Source organism: Podarcis cretensis (assembly GCF_951804945.1).
Source record: "Podarcis cretensis genome assembly, chromosome: 10".
NCBI classification, from domain to species: domain Eukaryota; kingdom Metazoa; phylum Chordata; class Lepidosauria; order Squamata; family Lacertidae; genus Podarcis; species Podarcis cretensis.
Genome location: NC_137179.1, coordinates 36,070,019 through 36,088,964, shown reverse-complemented (window position 1 = coordinate 36,088,964; position 18,946 = coordinate 36,070,019). Strand labels below are relative to the sequence as shown.

Genomic DNA, 18,946 nt, shown 5'->3' with positions numbered 1-18,946 from the left:
TTTTCTTCCTTTTAAAACAAATCTCAGTTTATCCTCAGGGCTTGACATCTGTGGAAGAAAATGCTTTGCCTCTTTCATAAAAAAAAATAAAAAATGAAATTGCTGATCTTCCTGCAAAATCAGCTGCGTAGGACAACTGCCCCAACCTTTTATATGAAAAGCTTACATCTTTGAATGACCGTGTTGCATATATTTTTGAAAATCTGAGTTGGCTGTAAGGGTGTGAAGATTAATGTGTTCTGTTGCTGAGAAAGTGGCTAGAGAGATGTCCCCACCTTCCTCATAATACTGGAATTTGAGGTTCTCCAATGAAGCTGACTAGTAGAAGATTCAGGATGAAAAAGGAGGAAGTGCTTCTGCACATTGTTAAATTATGGAATTTGCTCCTATAAGATATGGTGATAGCCCACAACATAGAATGCTTTAAATGGGGTTAAACAAATTCATGGAAGCTGCTATGATGGGCTGTAGACTATCTCCAGGATGAGCTGTAGTGTGCCTCTGAATATGACTGGAGAGCATCAGTGGGAGAAGGCATTTGTGCTCATTTTTGCTTGTGAGCTTCCTTTAGGCACCTGGCTAGCCACTGAAGTACACAGGATGCTTTACTAAAAAGCCCTTTGGTCCAGCAGGGCTGTTCTTGTGTTCCTTAAGAGTGAGTTGCAGCGGCGAGAACAGATTTAACCAGATGGATTCTGGCTGAAATTCTTGCTCTGCCACAACCTTCTCTCAGTCCAACCTACAGGGTCGTTGTAAGGCCACAATGGGAGAACTCTGTACATTGCTCTGAGATAACCAAATAGGCAGAGTAGGCACTGGCCTATGGGCCCCATGCCTTTTAGAGGTCCTGCAACAACAAATCAAAATAATATTGACTTGATCTTGAAATAAAATTATAATCAAGCTTTCTTAGTTCAGTGTTATCCCACTAGAGCACACACGAGAGGGGCCCAAGATTTTGACTACCTAGGGGTCTCCACAGGGTTTAATCCAGCACTGGAAAGGATTAGTTAAAATTGTAATCGATGAAAACCCACTGCATTGTAGTGACAGAGATATTATGGCATTTTTTGTTTGCTGACCCTGCTTTGTCAGACTTAAGCTACACAAACCACTTTATTATGTGGTGGAATCATTCGTGGGCTGCACCATTTTAGACTGTTGGTGAGGCATTGTGCTTTTGAATGCTCATCCTCCTCAAAGAAAGCCCTCTCATACGTAGAAAACTTGTATGGCAGAGATAAGTCTAGCCGTAACTCTTTATGGTTTTCTTTGTGCAGAGAATTTTTCTTTTAAAAAAATACAGTTCTGTAATTCCCTCACCTGTACAGCCTAAAGTGTAACTACTAGGAATGTTTGTACATGATAAGGTGTTTGTACAGATTGAGAATTATACAAACATTACCAGGAATTGCCTATTTGTGCAATACATGGTTGCAGCACTCTTAAGGCACTTGAAGAAAGAGTTGAATCCTAATCACGTTTACTCAGAAGGAAATCCCATGCAGTTTAATAGGATTACTTCATAAATGTTGTTAGGATTTGAGCCTAAGGATTACATATCAGTCTAACAACAAAATGCAGCATCAATGTCTTATAGGTGAGAAAATGATGGGATAACATGAAAATATCAAGGTCAAATAGTAACAATCTTGCAGCATTATTTTTTTTAAACTTGCTTATAAGACCTTTAGGGCAAGAATGATGCCTGTCTTTGTGCAATGCAAAGCACCACAGCTCCAGTGAGCCCCCTCACAGTCTCTTGGTGCTACTGAAATATAAGTATTAAATAATTCAAGACTAATAAAGATAGGAAACTGCAGAGCTAGAGGGAAGCAACTCTGCAGCTAAAGCTGAACAGAGGTTGATAAAATATTGGACCTTGTTTTAGTGGTATCAGCAGAAGAAGCCGTAATGCTGTGTGTTTCTGTGAAAACCATTCAGCAAAAGTATTGTCAGCAAACTTTCCAATGCATGAGGGATTTTCGAGGTCTGATCCTCAAGATATCACTTATGTTAGTTCTAGATCCTACAAGGGTCGCAGTGTCATAGCAAGATCAACAACCATTCTTATTTCTCCTCTGCAGACACAAGGCTGATTTCCTCATTATGTCTTGATCAGTTAAACTCACTAGAAAATTATGTTAATATATCAGTTTCATATCATATACATGTCATTTGTGTTGAAAGAAGCTGGTAATCATCACATTTGGAGGAGGTCCAGATTGTAATATTTCCTTCTTCACAGAACCTCAAGCAGAAGTATATTGTTGCATGCCACCCAATCTCTGGACGATGCAAGATTCCAGGGGTTCCAGGGCTCCTTTGAAGGGTTTGGTTTCCTTGGAATGAGGGGCAGTTGAGATTGTGGTAGCTTTATGATACATGGTGTGTTTACACAAATACACAACCTGAGCCTACAATAGAGGGGCTTGCAGCATTGACACCTCAAAAAGTTTTTGCTTTTCCCACAGTTGCAGGATCGATTCAAACAGGAATTGGGCACGGCTCTGTCTCTCCCAGCTGCCCATCCTGCAACTTGCTGCTTCTCGCTTCTCACTCTCACATACAACTCCCAACTCTGTCCTTTGTCTTTCTAACTACCAGTGAGTTCAGGGCAGGGGGCCCATCCATTTTCTCTTTGGCACAGAGCAACTTCCTTTGTTTCCTTAATAGCCCATCCTTAGAAAGCCATTACCCCACCAGGAAGCTATCTTGGCTCTTCCAGGAATTGAATCTGCCCTGTATCCGGGAATTAGAAGGGGCCTCAAGCATACAGCCTACCTTTGTCTCCAAACTCATAACAATATTTAATAGTATTTAAACTAATTATGCCTAAGGACATTTGTTGAAAGCTGCTTCTTAAATGAATTTAGATTTAAGCCTGTAATTAAAAGAAAAACTAAATAATAGAATCATAGAATTGTGGGGCTGGACGAGACCCCGAGGATCGTAGCCTCTGGACCAGGAGGAAACAAGCTTGTTCTGTCTTCCCTTTAGATATTTGAAGATGGCTATCATAGCTCCTCTTAGTCTCCTCTTTACCAAGCTAAATATACTCAACTCCCTCAACCATTCTTAATAAGGCTTGGTTTTCACATCCTTGGTCATCTTAGACACCCTCCTCTGTACACATTCTAACTTGTTAATATCCTTCTTAACTTGTGGTGTCTAGAACTGGACACAATATTCCAAGTGTGGTCAGAATAAAGTGGGACGGTTCCTTCTGTTGATGCAGCCTAGAATAGCATTAGCTTCTTTTCTTTTCTTTTCTTTTCTTTTGTAGTGTGCAAGGTAGATGCTATAAACTCCTGAGATTAGTCAAAAGATGGGAAATGGTATGTGTCTATCCCTCTCCAGTAAATTATTAAACAATTACTGCCAACCATTATTAAACCTTTTCTATCAACCATTGTTATCATAGTCGCCTGTTGTGATATTTTCATGTTGTATAGATACACAATTTGGATTTGCATTGCTAAATTGTGTAAACAGCCATCCAGTCTCCCAGAAGTTGAGAGTCCTTAAGAACAATTGCTCCCCCTCGGGCATTTGTAATGTGTGTTAAAGAAATACATAAGGGAAGGTGTAGCATGAGCATGAGAGCTCTGCCTGCTCAACATTTTTATCAGCTAAGAGTTAAAGAGGAACCTTCTAAAGCCAGGAACCTCTGCAGTCATGGAAGCCACCCAAAAAATCAGGGTTCTAAAACACTTGGGTAGAGCAGAGTTGATAAATGACAGCGCAGCAGAGCCAGTGCATTCATCTGCATTGTGTGCTATCCTGGTATGTTAAATTAACACACATTAGTAATGCCTGTAGAAGTGTAGTAGCTACTGCCAATTTGGAAAAGCAATAAGAAAAAGAAGGTCCATATTGTCATAGGGATTAGGATTTACTGGCGCTTGTTTCGCATGACAGTTGATCTTGCAAGCAGATTTAGATCAGAAGTGATATTCTTGGGAATTGACAAAATGGCATGTTGAGCACACTGATTTGGCATGTATCTGTTTGCGATAAGAGCCCTGGGGAAATGAGCACCTGCATTTTGTCATTTTCAAAATGAAATATTGATGTGGGGCACATAAATTCAAAGATTGTATCCTCAGAGCTGAAATGTCTTTGAAAATCTGGTACCTTCTGACTAGGTAGAGGTTGACTCATATTGGAATGCTAGAATCCCCCTCCCCTACTATTGTTATTTATTTTTGACATTTATACCCTGCCTTTCTATAAAATACTCAGTATGGTGTAGGTTGTGTAGCTTTGCTGATCTTTCTTGCATTTCCTTTTTACTGGCAAATGTAGGCTTCATGCCTATGCTCCTGTGCTGGAAGTATGTTTCATTGAAGCCAATGGGACTTCTGAGTAGACATGCATAAGATTGTGCTGTAAGTCTTCTAGTACTGTATTTGCTCTTTTGGTTGTATTCTTGAAATTTGTCTACCAGGATTGTGGAGGTGCTTAGAAGTCTAATCTTGAAAAGTATTTGATGGGATAAAATATTAGCACTCCCCTTCAAAACAACGTTGATTGTTTTATCTAAGGTTTATATTCTGGTTCAGATTTGCAAGCACTAATCACTCAAACAAAATGCTAAAATAAGCTACTATGATTTGTAAAGGACAAAGAATTCTTTACACCTTTTTTCTCTTTTAAAGGTGATGAAATATTAATCAGATTCTGCTGCAGCACATACAAAATTTAATCGCATTGTTCCCAAACCTCATTTTTGAAAGCTTATTCTCATGATATTATTGCCTGGAGCTAAATCAATGTTCACATGAGAGATTTGGTAAAATGAAACTTGTATATACAATAGATTCACAAGGCTTTTCTATTTTTATTATCTGCCTCCAAATATCTCTCATTTTTTCTTAGTGGGTAAGCTGGCTCTAATGCATAAACATTGCAGTTAGCAAGTGAACCATACATTTTCCAGAGCCCCCTTAACAGTCTAGTTTCTTTTTAAAGGGTTGAAATACAAAAAGCTATGCTTCTAAGGAGTTTTGTGAATATTTTAATGAGCACTTTTAGAGATGATCAAGCCTGGATATATTCTCAGTAATATAATGCATGTCAGCTCTTCCCAAATAATGTCTGGTTGTAATTTTAATGAAAGGTCCAGCTATTTATTATCCTATCTATAGGCTATTAACAACCCAATACATAAGTCACAGAACCAAATGAGATATCCAGTGGCTAACACAGTAAGGCCTGTAAATCAGGAGGAGTCACTCAAAACTGAGCTGCATTCTTAAAACATCTTTATCTGTACTATAAAGAGCTGTGTTTATCTGGGTGGTGGGGAGCTGCTGGCAGTAATTGGCTGAGCTGCTGTAATGTCATGGGAAATTCCAGTTGCTGAAGGAATAAAGATATGAGTTTTGCCATAGTTATTCACATTCGGGAAACTCTTCTTAGACCATTGTACATGAGGTCACCATGCACAGAACCACAAAACAGAACCACAAGATTATTAAATGGGACTGGATATTTTGATTGTATTATGCCAGTGACTTAACAACTGCACTAGTTCCATATCCATTTACAAACCCAGAGCTGGTCTAAATCAATGTAGCTTTGAATGGCTTACGACCAGGTTACCTGAAAGATTGCCTCCTCTTGCAGATGCCTTCCTGAACCTTAACAGTCCCTTTGGAGATCCTGCTTCCAACATATAACGTGAAGTGACTATTAAGCAAAGGGCCTTTTCCATATGGCACTCTGTCTTTGGAATCACCTCACCAAGAAGAAGTTCATCTGGTGGCTTCTTTCTGATGCCAGGTGAAGACCTTTTTATTCACCAAGGCTTTTGTGTTAAATCCAGAAGATTGTTTTGTGCTGTCTCTGTTGTGAGAGAGCTGTCTTTTATAATTTATTGTTTTAATAGTGATAATTGTAGTTATTTGAAAGAAAACACATGTTAAAAACCTCTTTAAATGTGACATTTTGTGTAGATTTGTTTTATTAAATAGCACATTTATGTGGGAATGGGATAGAGCAGACTGATAGGTGAACACTTGACCGTGACATGGAGTGGAAATAAGAGTGATTTGTCAGTTCTCAAAAGCAAGAAATAAAAGCTTACAGATGTATCCTGCTTAAGATGTTTCTAGTTGGCACCTAAGAGACAATCACCTCGGTTGCAAATGAGGATTTCTAAAGAATTCCAGAACTGGGTTACCGCAGCTGGAAAAGTTCCCTACTTAGTTGACATCTGCCTCACCCTCTGAAGGAGGGCTCACTCAGAGAAGGGCATCAGCAGATGAAGTTAAAGTGAAGGCAGGTTGCCATAGTAGTAGATACCTTCTCAGGCATCTTTTCAAAGTGTCTGCTGTTTAACTAAGCTCCAGGCTTTACTTGCTACTTCCAGAGTATTCAGGCATGGCTTTATTTTCTCTTTATGCCCCGCGACAGCAACAGTGGCAACAATGGGGGACAACTTTAAACACTGACTAATTTCAGTTTCAAAGCATTGCAGTTCAACTGTTTAAATGCATGTTTAATTTTCCCTGGTTAACATATGCAAATAGTTTTCTTGTTTCAACCCTTTAAATAATTGAAGGAAGTGTTGCTGTTTTAAAAAATTGTACACACACACACCTATACACACACGCAGCACCAGACAGTCCCAGTTTATTTGAAAGCCTCAACTTCAGTTACTGAAACAATGCTCAGTCTTCACAATCCTTTTAATAAGTGTGGTCTGTTAACCCTTTCTGTCTTCTAAAATGGCATCATGCTGGAGGGTTGAAAAAGTACAGTTTGGTTGTCTGTTGCTCTGAATGTATTGGTCTTAGGCAGAGGAAATGTGGAAAGATATCGAAATCTCTTTCCTATTCAAGTGGAAACTGTTTAGTGAGATTTGAGGCAGGTTCCATAAACATAATGTGGCAGATGAAGTCACAGAACCATACTTTGAAAAGTCCATTACAAATGTCTTGCAGCAATTGAACAGTGAATACTGATTTTGCGTGGTACGGCTGCAAGACAAATGACTCTGTAGTGAAAGAAAATCTAATGTTAATTAATCTTCATCAAGGTTTAGTGGATGATAGAATTTATGTGTTGTACATCTTACTGGATTGAAATTGCATGAGGAGAAGAAAGCCTGGCTGTAATTCTGCTGCTGCCATGTTGATTGCAAGTCATTTGGATAGGTTAACATTAAACAAATTTAATAGATTTTTTTTAAAAAAAATCCAGCCCTGCTAACAGCAAAGAGTACATTAAATCAGGGGGCATAGTTTTAAGAACTACCACTTTAAATAACTACCACTTTCAGATCCAAATTGTTGAACCCCTTCCTGTATGGTAAATTCCAATTCCTTCCAAAACAAGTTTAATACTATTATCCATTCATGACTACATTGGGGCTTATTCCCAAGTAAAGCGTGCTTAGGATTTCAGTCAGAACCTAACCCTATGCAGGGGACAATTGGAAAAGCAGAGGAATTACCACATCCAAAGCCCTGGGGACTCCAGCTAGTCATGGCAGAAGGTGGCAAGGCTCTGTTCTCTTCCAAGCTGGTGCAATAGAGAAGCTTGAAACAGGCCCCTCACCTGAAAACAGAATGGCATAAGATACAGAAGATCCTTGTCTTACTTAGCTCTGGCCCACCTGTGAAACCCTCTGTAGCCTCCTGTTTGCTTGGGTAGAGATCAGGCCTGGCGGCATTGAAGCTCCTCCCCTCAGTGATTCTTACCTCTGTTGATGAAAGTCAACAGAGAGGTGTCTGTGCTTCAATCTAACCTCCCCCATCCATTCACATCAGGGGTGTTAGGGTTGCTCCCATAATCTATGTAAATGGTCTGGAGTTTAGATAAATACAATTTACTTGCTAAATTTAATCTGATTTTTAAATTCTTAGGAGCACTGAGTTTATTCTCACATCATATGCCAAATGAACATGAGACGTGCAAATCGGATTTATCTGTGATCTGTTTTATCATAAAGCAGACTTTTAAGATTCAGAAAATTCTCAGATTTTTTCTTGAGAAGACAGGATATACGGTATGTTGACTGTCTGCCATGCCTCTCCTTTGTCTGTCTTTCGATAGCAAGTCAATAAAAATGATTAGAGTTGGCACCTCACAAAATGTACGCCCTTAAACCATGAAGCTATAACACTGTGAAGGATTTCTCCCCCTGACCTTTTCAAATTACGTCCAACCATCTGGGGAATTTCTCAGTGACTAGAGGTAATAAGGTTCAATCCTTTTTTGCTAGTTGGCTTCAAATTCAGCTCCTCGCAAGCCTTAATTTATCTATTCTTTTTATCTCGACCTTGGCATCTTTTCAATACTGTAATCCATGCATCTAATCTTGGTTGTGTTTCTCTTCCCACACCCCCTTCTTCCCCACTCAGGTTTTGCTGTACAATCAAACTGTGAAAACTACAGCCATGAAAGACCCTCCATTTATTACATTCTCCTAAAATGTGATATTAGCATGGGAGGCTAAGCTGGTATGTTGCCTTTTGAGAGGCGCTTGTTGAATTTAATTAGTTTTTAGATTTCATCTCCAACCTGCATCTCAGTTCTTTGCCATCCTGGGTGATTTATGCTTCAGTTGCTTTAATTCTATAAAACTTTCTAAACTTAGCTGTGCTGTTGCACTCTGTGGATTATTAAGAAGTTGGGGCGAGGTGCTGGCGGGGTGAATGAGTTTAAAAGTTATTTGTGTTAAATTGATTTCCCTTTAGTTATCAAACGTGATAGACACAATGGCCCGGTAAATAAGTGAGTCACCCAAGTGAAACACCCAAACAGACAGCTGCTCTAGCCTTTTCTTTTTTTTAAGCTTCAATGAATAGAATAGACTAGAATAGAATAGAAACTGGAAGTTAAGAACACATTTACCAAAAAAGGTACAGAAGTCCCTGGAAGTTCTTAAGATAATAAAAGCTTACTTTGTGTTTTATCTAGCCAATATTCTTGCATTTCAGTTCAGAGATCTGTGCATGTAATCATCTGTCTACAGTATGTACATTGCTGATGCTAAATTAGACACCCATTCCCACTTTGAGGCTCACTGGCCATGATGGCTGCGTTCTCCATCCAGTGCAGCATCCTGTTCACACAGTAGGAAACCTGCAAGTAGATTATGAGCTCAATGGGTCTCTTCCCACTTGTGTTCCCCAGCAACTGGTATTCAGAGACACACCACCTCTGATACTAGAGAATAAAGGTAAAAAAGGTAAAGGACCCCTGGACGGTTAAGTCCAGTCAAAGGCGACTATGGGGTGCGGCGCTCATCTTGCTTCAGGCCAAGGGAGCCGGTGTTTGTCCACAGACAGCTTTCCGGGTCACATGGTCAGCATGACTAAAATGCTTCTGGCACGATGGGACACCGTGACAAGTGCCAAAGTGCACAGAAATGCCACTTACCTTCCCGCCGCAACAGTACCTATTTACCTACTTGCATTCATGTGCTTTCAAACTGCTAGGTTGGCAGAAGCTGGGAAAGAGCAAGAGGAGCTCACCCCGTTGCATGGTTTCGAACCACCGACCTTCCGATCAGCAAGCCCAAGAAGCTCAGTGCTTTAGGCCCCAGCACCCTTTTACCTTACTAGAGTACATTGCCATCATGCAGCCACTGCTAACCTTATCATCTATGAACTTGTCCAATCTGCTTTTAAAGTCATCCAAGATGGTGACCATTACTACATGTTGTAGTAGCTAGTTCTGAGTTCTGCCTAAACATACTTCATCTCTTGTCACCAGCATTTCCCTTAAACTTGTTTGGGCAAGACTTCAATTTTCTGAAGTAGGCCTTCGTGCCTCAAATTATTTCCTTGACTCTCCTTGTTGACCATGCTGGCATCCTCTTGGCCTTAGTTGTATCTTTGCCCATCTGTGATATACATTGTAGCTTAGCTTCTATTTATCGTGGTTTGAATAATCCTCAAACTTTTTTTTTTTTTTTTTGGAGGGGGAGATTATACTTTCTTGCTTTTCCCTTTCAGCTTCTTTGTTATTAATCCCCTCAGTTTTGAATCTTTTGAAATCAAATGTGACAGGATTGGACACTCACATCCCACAAATATTGAATTTGACAGTTCTGTGGTCACTGTTTCTAATAGGTTCAACAGCACTTGCACTTAATACCAGGCAAACTGCTAACACCATATTGGACCCAAATATGTATACAATCCAGCCAAACATAAGCCTTTTAAAATCTGATTGATCTCAGTCAGTGAAACTGAAATCAATAGGCTTAGAAGTGTTCCGTTTGTTCCGTTTGTTTCTATTAGCACAGCCAGACATCCCTTTCATTCATCACAGCAGCATCTGCATGACAAAGTTTCCATGGATTAGACCATTGCACAGTTAGCCCTTGCTATCCACTTGTGGTTCTTGAGAGGAAATGATACACATGTGTATGTTATGTTTCCTTCACATCCTCTCTTCTGAATGTGGAGAAATGATGTTGATTCAGAAAATATCTAGAAGCCCCATAATACATTCCTGTCACTGAAAATGTGAACAACCTGACTTGTTGAGCACTTGTTGAACCAGATATGTGACTCCTACTGCTTTGTCACTTATTAATGGCTTAAGAAAAAAGGGCTGTTTGTTAGATCTGGATTGTGTTGAGCTCGGGTTGTGGCTGACTGAGGCAGGTTGCAAGGCAAAAGTGGAGAGAGAACAAGGTAAAATCAATTGGTGGCCAGCAAGAGCAGGATTTCCTTGCTCTGATCAAAAAGGAAGCCTGACCCAGTGGCTTCTGTAGTACTTGGAGAATGCTATGTGACTAGCTATAGCTTATTGTAATAAAGAGACTTCCGTGCTTGTGAGACATTGCCTTTCCTATGTGTAACAATTACAGTGCAAATGATGACGGTGATGATGACAGGCAAAATCTAGTTGGTGCAACTCTACGTTGCCTTCAGCCAATGTGATATTATACAAGTGTTGTTGTGCTCAGGACCTGCTTTTAGGATTCCCGTAGGCATCTGGTTTGCCGCTGTGAGAGTAGGATGTTGGAATCGATGGGCAATTGGCCTGATCTAGAAGGCTCTTCTGTTTTGTGTTCTTAATTAATTGCAGGAAAATCATGATTTCTGGAAGATGTATTCTATTCCACAGGGGTTGCACATCCCATTTTACTGCTTGAGGTGAAATAGGAAGTGCCGTCCCTCCCTGCCGCCACTACCACCTCACCTGCTACGCTGCCTCTACCACCAGTTCTCTGTCGGCTGAAGAGGTGGCGGAGCAAGAGGAGATGCCACTTCGTGGTTGGACTGGGTCTGCTACTCCAACCCTGCCAGGGACATTGGTGTGTCAAATCAGATTTGTGAGCAAACGAAGCTACCACAGGCAGTCCATTGGTCCTGGTAGCTTAAAATAAGTGTTGTTAGCTCTGAGTCTTTGGTGCCAAGCCCTGGATCTTCTGCCCCTTTCACCCATACTTTAAAAAAAACCCACACATTTTAATGACTTTGCTTACAGAGTACCGGTAGTTGGGGACTTTGGCGGATTCCAGTTCCAGTGAGATTCCATACACCTTCTCTCTTAATTTTCCCAGAAGCATAGTATATATTTATGCAAACGTGTGTTATGGGTCTGTGTCCCAAGTCTTTTAAGCACCTACTAACACCCCTGAAACTTGGTATTGTGCATTGTGGCAGGCAGCAGCTCTCCAATCTTCTGAAACAAAAAATAACCCTTTTGAGGAATATTATCAGAAATCCTAGCTCTCTGATCTTCATCATGCCTACACTGCAATGTGCATGCATACCCCATTAAACCTTTGATAGGCATCCTTATTCAAAAAGAACCACAGTCATTGCACAAAACAGGTTGCACTTTGCCAAATCTGGAGTGAAGTCATTTTTAAATTATTTTGTACTATAATTTTTAAAGGTGTCTTCAGTGGTTTAATTCATCACCTTTTATGTCAATTGGTATTGATTGCCTTGTTCAGTTAGGCATGTCCACAGTGTACTTCTTAGCTCGTTTTTAAATTAGACCACCCACATGCTATTACTTATTCCTTTGACCTCTTGCACCAGCACACAGGTGCTGAGACTGGGGGTGTCTATGATGTTTCACTGGCACTAAAGACCAGGTACACTGTCAGCATTTCAAAACACAACATTACCTGGCACAGTTGTTAGCGACCACGCTTTAAGACTTTCATTTTGATGTAAGCTCATTTCCAAAATCATTGTCTTTCTTAATGAGCCTGATCTTTCATAAAACACAAAGAATATCATCAAGTAACCATGTTCAAAAGGTAAATGGTCCATGTTTGCTCATGCTGTCTTCTTTCATTATAATTTCTTTATAGTCCAAAGTGTGTTGCCCTGTTTTAAAAAAATGAGCATTGCCACAGAGGAAATGAAGTGTCCAATTATCTTCCTTAGCGAACCGTGACTGCAGATATCTGTGTCTTTGTCCCCTTTTGTCTGAATAATAAGTCTTTCCTCCACTGAGATTGCTGTAATCACGTATTTGGGTGGAATGAAATAAGATACCTGGTATCTTAGCAAGGAGGGGTCTTAGCTCAGTGGCAGAGCTTTGCAGACAGAAGGTCCATGGTTCAATTCTTTGTATGTCCTGATTTAGTTGGAAGAGACCTTTGTATGAAATCCTACAGAGCTGATGCCAATCAGCATAGACAGCATTGAGCACTCCTAGGTTATAATATTCAATATGATCCCACATCATATTTGGACCACTCCAGCTACAGAAACAGGTGTTTCTTCCACTTGCCATGCAGTACCCATTTCCAATGCTAGGTTGAGCCCTAGAAGAAAAAGAGCATTAATAAAAGTAATAAAAGAAATGGATGTGTGGGGAGCAACTTTGCTCACCACTTAGCAGCCACAACCAGCTCCCTACATAACTTGAGCTTCTAAGGCAGAAGCTGTGACTTCCAGGCAGATTCAGCCCCAGCAACTCTCTGTTTAGAAATAAAGCAGCACTAAGGGAAAGCTAAATGGTATAAGCATGGCACATCCTGCAAGTACAGCAGCTAAAGCAGTCTCCTTCCTTGTTTAACAGATGTCACTGCTCTGCTAAAGTGCGCTGGCTTTAATTCAACACATTTGAAACTTCTTTAGCTATAATGAAATCCCATTTCTAAAATGATGTCTGCACGGGAAGTTCCTTCACTCCTTGCCCAATGCTTTCATGCTACCAGAAATGTGGTGTCCCATAAGTGTAGTGGAATGTAAGGATCTATATAGGAAGCTGCCTTATATTGAGTCAGACCACTGGTCAGTCCAACTCAGGGTTATGTAAACTAAATGGAAGCAAGTCTCCAGGATTTCAGACAGGGATCTCTCTCATCCCTACCTGGAGATGCTGGGGATTTGGGGATGGAAAACTGTTATGTACTAACCTTGGATCCTAGAACAATAGGCAAGTAGGATCCTAGAATGCAACAACTGATTGGCCTGAGGCTTGGGGGGTAATTCAATCACTGTTTTACAAGCTGCAATAAAGAGCATGAAATCACTACAGGACTCCAAGTATATTTCAGAAACCCAGGCCCTTCTGCATGCAAAGCAGAGGCTCTGTCACTCAGCTATAGCCCTTCCCCAGAGGTGCATGGCTTGCATTCAAGTGGCCGCAAGTTCAGTCCACATCACCTCCATTTAAAATGATTATAGGAAGCAGTACTGGGACAACTGGCCCAGGACCCAGCACCAATAGTTGGGCTTAGTATTAGGGGAGTGGACCACTGCTCAGTGGTACATACTTTGCATGTATATGCTCCCAGATTCAGAGCTCACTTAAAGAATCTCAGGGCCAGGAAACATATCTGCATGAGTTTATTTATAGTAAGCCCGCAACTTACATGAGGGTTATGTTCCAGGAATCACACCTAAAGCCAAAATCGTGTATAGTCAGCACCCACTGGGTTCATTGACAGCCGGGATTGCCAAAGTAATTTCCCCCAGAACTCTACCCACTTTCTGTCCCCTTTTAATTTTTAAAATATTTATTTACACACGTGTAAAGCTGAATGGGAACAAGTTAAATGTGAGTACGATGCCGGCTTACTGTATAATAGTTTTATACAGCCCTTCATTAAATTTGATTCTAAGGTGGTTTACAACATTTAAATTGCTAAAAGTATAATCCACAGTGAAATCAGGTTTTAAAACTACTTCAGATGCTGTGGTGAATAAAGAACAGGTGCCATAATAAGGCAGGTATGGAGAACTGCCTTCAGCCCAAAGATTGCATTTTCCTATGGTCAACCTTTCACGTGGGGCACATGTCACTGGTGGGTGGGGCTCGAGGCAAAATTGGGAGGCTGTATTTGACCCCCGGGTCTTAGGTTCCCCACTCCTGTGTTAAGGGGCTGCAAGACTCTTTTTGGGAGGTTTGAGGACCCTTGAACCAGTGGTCTTACTTAGCCTTAGGTAGCCTTATATGTTCAGGAAATCAGTGCTTGCCTTGTTGCATGAACAGTTTTCAACCAAGTGAAATCTACCACCATCTGCCTTGTGAACTACTGGGGAGATTGCTGCAAGGGCATCATATTTCTGTGTCACATACGTAATAATAATAATAATAATAATAATAATAATAATAATAATAATATTTATACCCCACCCATCTGGCTGGGTTTCCCCAGCCGCAGCCCCTGTCTGCTATAGTCTTCCTGCACCAGTAGATAATGACTTACTTGGAATTTCCAAAAACTACTATTACACCTACAAACCTCACAACAGCACCCTTGTGGTGCCAGCAAATACACATTGCGCAGATATTTGGGCTGCCAGATATACATCTTCTACTGCTCTTTATGTGGAACAATTTAGTCATCTTAGGACTCTGGCCCATGCAATTGGCTTGCCCATCTAATAAAAACAACTTACAGACACCCACTGTTTTCTACCCATAACCTAAGAATAAAGAGGCCTCTTTGCAGCAGCACGTTTGAATGTCATTGTAATGTCACCACTGTTAGCTGCATTTATGTATCTTTTTACAAGGATGTGCTTTGGGAGAAAATGCAGACAGCATCACTTATAATAGATGGCTCATTTGTAATTCTGCAAGCAATAAATCCAAAGTAATGTTATAATTTTGAATTCAGACAAGATTTCTGGACTGTGCCACCCTACTAGAGCTGTGTGGTTTTTTAACTACACATTTTTAATATTCAGAATTACATTTAAATAATAATGCTTCAGGTAAGAACTGCCTTAATAATTTGAACTCTCCCTCCACTCTTACTTTTTTTAAAGCACCGAAGGCATTGAAACTGAACTTGAAATTATAGAAGGGATAGCACCTTTATTCATTCCTGCAATTTCTGAAATCTCAGTTTGAACATTGCCTTTCATACTACAATGCATGTGGGGAAGTCTAAATATATGATCCATTGATACTAATATTTTGCATTAAAGTCTTAGTATTTTATAACAAAATGTATAATTCCACTGTTGTTACAGTGATATCCTTTGTGCATAGTAAAGTGAAGTATCCAAAACCACTTTTGCATTACTAGAATTTAGTTTTGCAGTCAGTGCCTGGCGTGCTCTGGTCCATGGGGTCACGAAGAGTCGGACACAACTAAACAACAACAACAACATATGTGTCATTAAGTAGGATTGCCATATGTCTGGGAAAACGTGGACATGTTCTCTTTTGGGGGGGCCAATGTGCCCCCCGAGGTGGATTTTTACATTTTAAAATGTACTTACGGGACCGCCACTCCTGGTACACCCTGTGGAGGACCTTACGGTCTGCAAATAATAAATTTTTGGAGGTCCTAGGCCCCAAGGAGGTTAAACTGGCCTCAACTAGGGCCAAGGCCTTTTCAGCTTTGGCCCCAGCCTGGTGGAACACTCTATTGCAGGAGACCAGGGCCCTGCGGGACTTGAAATCCTTCTGCAGGGCCTGCAAGATGGAGCTGTTCTGCCTGGCCTTCAGTCCGGACCCAGTTTAACCCCCCCCCCATGGGACTCTGTATGTTACCTCTTTGTGCCTTTTATCGGCTCATGTGGGACTAACATGGATAGCTGGTCCTGATATATACTTGAGGTTCCCAACCCCTATGGTTGTAATTTCATGGACAGGCATTTAATTTTATCCTGATTCTAATTTTTAAGCTGTATTTTAATCAATTGTTAAAATCAATAAATCAGTAATCAATAAATTACTTGAGGGGGCTGTCCCCCAAAAGTTGATGTGCATTGCCATTCAAATGGTGTGTGAGAGCTGCATTTTGTTATCAGTTATGTGGAGCAGGGCTTACCTTCCATATTTTATTCACGTTGGCACCTCTGTAAGACAGCATCTCAGTCCTCAGAGTTTTGGAGACCCTTAATGGAAGAGCTGTTTTGACTAAATGATGCAAGTTGGCTTTGTCTGAAAATTCTGCGCAGCAGAATCATTAAATGAACATGAGCATAGAAAGTTTACATCCTTTCACCAAGGCATCCTGGATTAAAACTACATTGACGTGCTCAGCACTTTAAGGAATTAGTATTTTAATTGCATTGTTTAACTAATTAACTTAGCCTCAGTGTTTAATAATGTATTATAGGAAATAGTAAGTGAGACTTGTGGGCATAGGGCGGTATATAAATTCAATAAATAATTATGATAATAAATGCAATAACTGGTATTTTTTTCTCCTTCTTTGCTGTATTATAGTATTCCATTTGTTCTAATTTACTTGCATACATGGATCTAGAGAGAAATCAGAGGCAATTATTACCAACAGATAATGCTAAAAAACTTACTACTAAGAAATTATATATATATATATAATCCTAGAAAATTAATAATAACAATAGAGCTATATTTTTGGATGAAAAGGTTATGATGATATCATAACCAACTAGTCTGAGCTGTTAATGAAAATCCAAACCTAGCCATCCATACACCTATTCAGGATATTTATTTGTTTTTATAGCTGCATCTCTATTGTCTGATGCTATTTCCGAAGATTAGTCCATCCAATCATCTTAATCAGTCATCTATTTTCCTACAGCAAAAAAGAAAATATTTCTTTTTTTTTATTGAAAATATTGTTTTATTGAACAAAAAGAAAATTATGTTTGCATTGGCAAACAGACAACAACAAGACCTTAGGAGATTTGCTTGGCATTGCAAATTAATGGTGGAGAAACAGAAGAATTATAATTAGAAAGGAAAATAACTTTCCTTTTTCATATACTTTGTGTGTTTGGGGGGGGGAGCATGAGTGTGTGTGTGTGTGTGTGTGTGTGTGTGTGTGTTCCTCACCAGCTTCTTAGAAAATAATGCAATTCAGGCTGAGGAGAATTACCGCCTAGCAGATTCTATTTATCTGTAGCTTAAAAAGCAGCTGCGTTTTTGTAAAAACCAATGAATGTGGCAGTCCTACTTAAAGGTAGAAGAAAAAGAACACCCCTTGTTTTGTAATAAGGGGATTTTCAATTTAAAAGCGAGAGAGGGCCTGTTGTGTGAAGTATGGTTATTACATTCATTGTATTCTATCTCACCCACCAGGAGGCTAATAATGAAGGAGTCAGTAAAGGAGGCCAGTGCCATGGGGGTTATCTCACAGTCCCAGATGATGGCTAAGTTGAAGAAGGCAGAATCGCTTTTGGATGACATTCAGGTCTGAATGATGATTTAGAGAAGAAAAGGCTATTCTTCCCAAGGTAAACAGTCCATTTCATCTGTCGGCTGTATATATTGGTCTAAAATATGTTTATATAGATATCTGTAAAATTTACTTTTATCACTTTCAGGGTTTTTTTTCTTTCCGTGTGACAGTGAGCTTTCAGCAATGTATTTCTGAGACAAAAGATGCACTATGGACTCAGCCACACCTAAAGGGAAGCTTTGAAAAAATTGCCAGGTTCACTTTTAATAATGAGATAAAAAATTGCCCACATGGAGTCAGCAGAAAATGAAGCAGTGGCAGGCCTGCTGCAAATAATTCCAGCAAGGGCCAAGAGACTAGTTGAAAAATGACTTCATGAGGTGAATATCCTTAGTTCTTACTTACGGTTTGGTAACCATGCAATCATTTTCTCTTTTAGGAGCCATGAACGAAAGCGTATTTCAGCACAAGCGCATCTCCACGTTAAATGGCCCTCTGAACATTTGTCATTTGTGTTGAGTCCGTTGACAGACCAGCTATCCTTATTGCTGTTATTTATGACAACTAGTTTAATATATGTAAATAGGCACAAATAGCCGTCAAAAGGCTCCCAGAGTGGGAGACGTAATAAATGTGTGTGTCTGAAGCATCGATGTGAATGTGTGTCCGTGTCTTTGTTTGTCTCCTTGCTTCCTTGTGGCAATTTTGTCATCCTTCGTAGCTTACATTTTTCAAAGGGAGGTGCTTAGAGATGCACATTGTGGTTTCAATTCTTCCCAAAACAAGTTAAATATATGAACATATTTAACTTGGGTTCTGTAACTAAACTTTAATTTCCAATACATGTATGCTTAAGAGGACACAACTGGCATACATGGTGATATGTTAAGCATTACTCTCTGGGCCCCTCCAACAAATGAATAATCAGTTTTCAGTGCAAACTAAGCTTGAGAATCAATCTATCATTGGGTCGTAGCCACTTTTGCTTTATTTTGCCCCATAAACAAACACATAATCAAAAGAAGTTTTCTGAAATATCTAACCCCAAACCTTTTTGTCAGTGCTATTCATTTTCTTTTTTTCTTTTATCAGACATGCAGCCTTCCCTTTTAAAAAATGGAAAAATTGGAGTCTGGGCTTCCTCCCTGCTGAACGTCCTGTAGCTCTTTGCTTCCTCCTTTTCATTTCAGGCTGTCAGCCAACAAGGGAGTGCAGCTGAGACAAACAATTTCCTTCTTCCACAAATAAAGGCTGCCATGCAATGCAAAAAGCACTGAAAGAAAACTTTCAACCCAAGGCTGTGTTTCTTAAGAAGACTCCCAAGAATGAAAGGATTGATCTGGCCCCAAGCCAATTTTCTTACGTGAATTTTGTTTG

At 40.0% G+C, this 18,946-nt stretch overlaps 1 long non-coding RNA gene across 2 annotated transcripts in view; it reads left to right on the top strand.

Moving 5' to 3' along the window:
- Nucleotides 1-18,228, top strand: part of LOC307224806 — a 102,387-nt gene extending 84,159 nt beyond the window's left edge. For both annotated transcript variants that reach the window (XR_013842747.1, XR_013842748.1), the window contains 3 exons: nt 8,373-8,471; nt 17,470-17,624; nt 18,009-18,228. This is a non-coding gene — a long non-coding RNA (uncharacterized lncRNA). The remainder of the gene's footprint in view (nt 1-8,372; nt 8,472-17,469; nt 17,625-18,008) is intronic.
- The last annotated feature ends 718 nt before the right edge of the window (nt 18,229-18,946 follow it).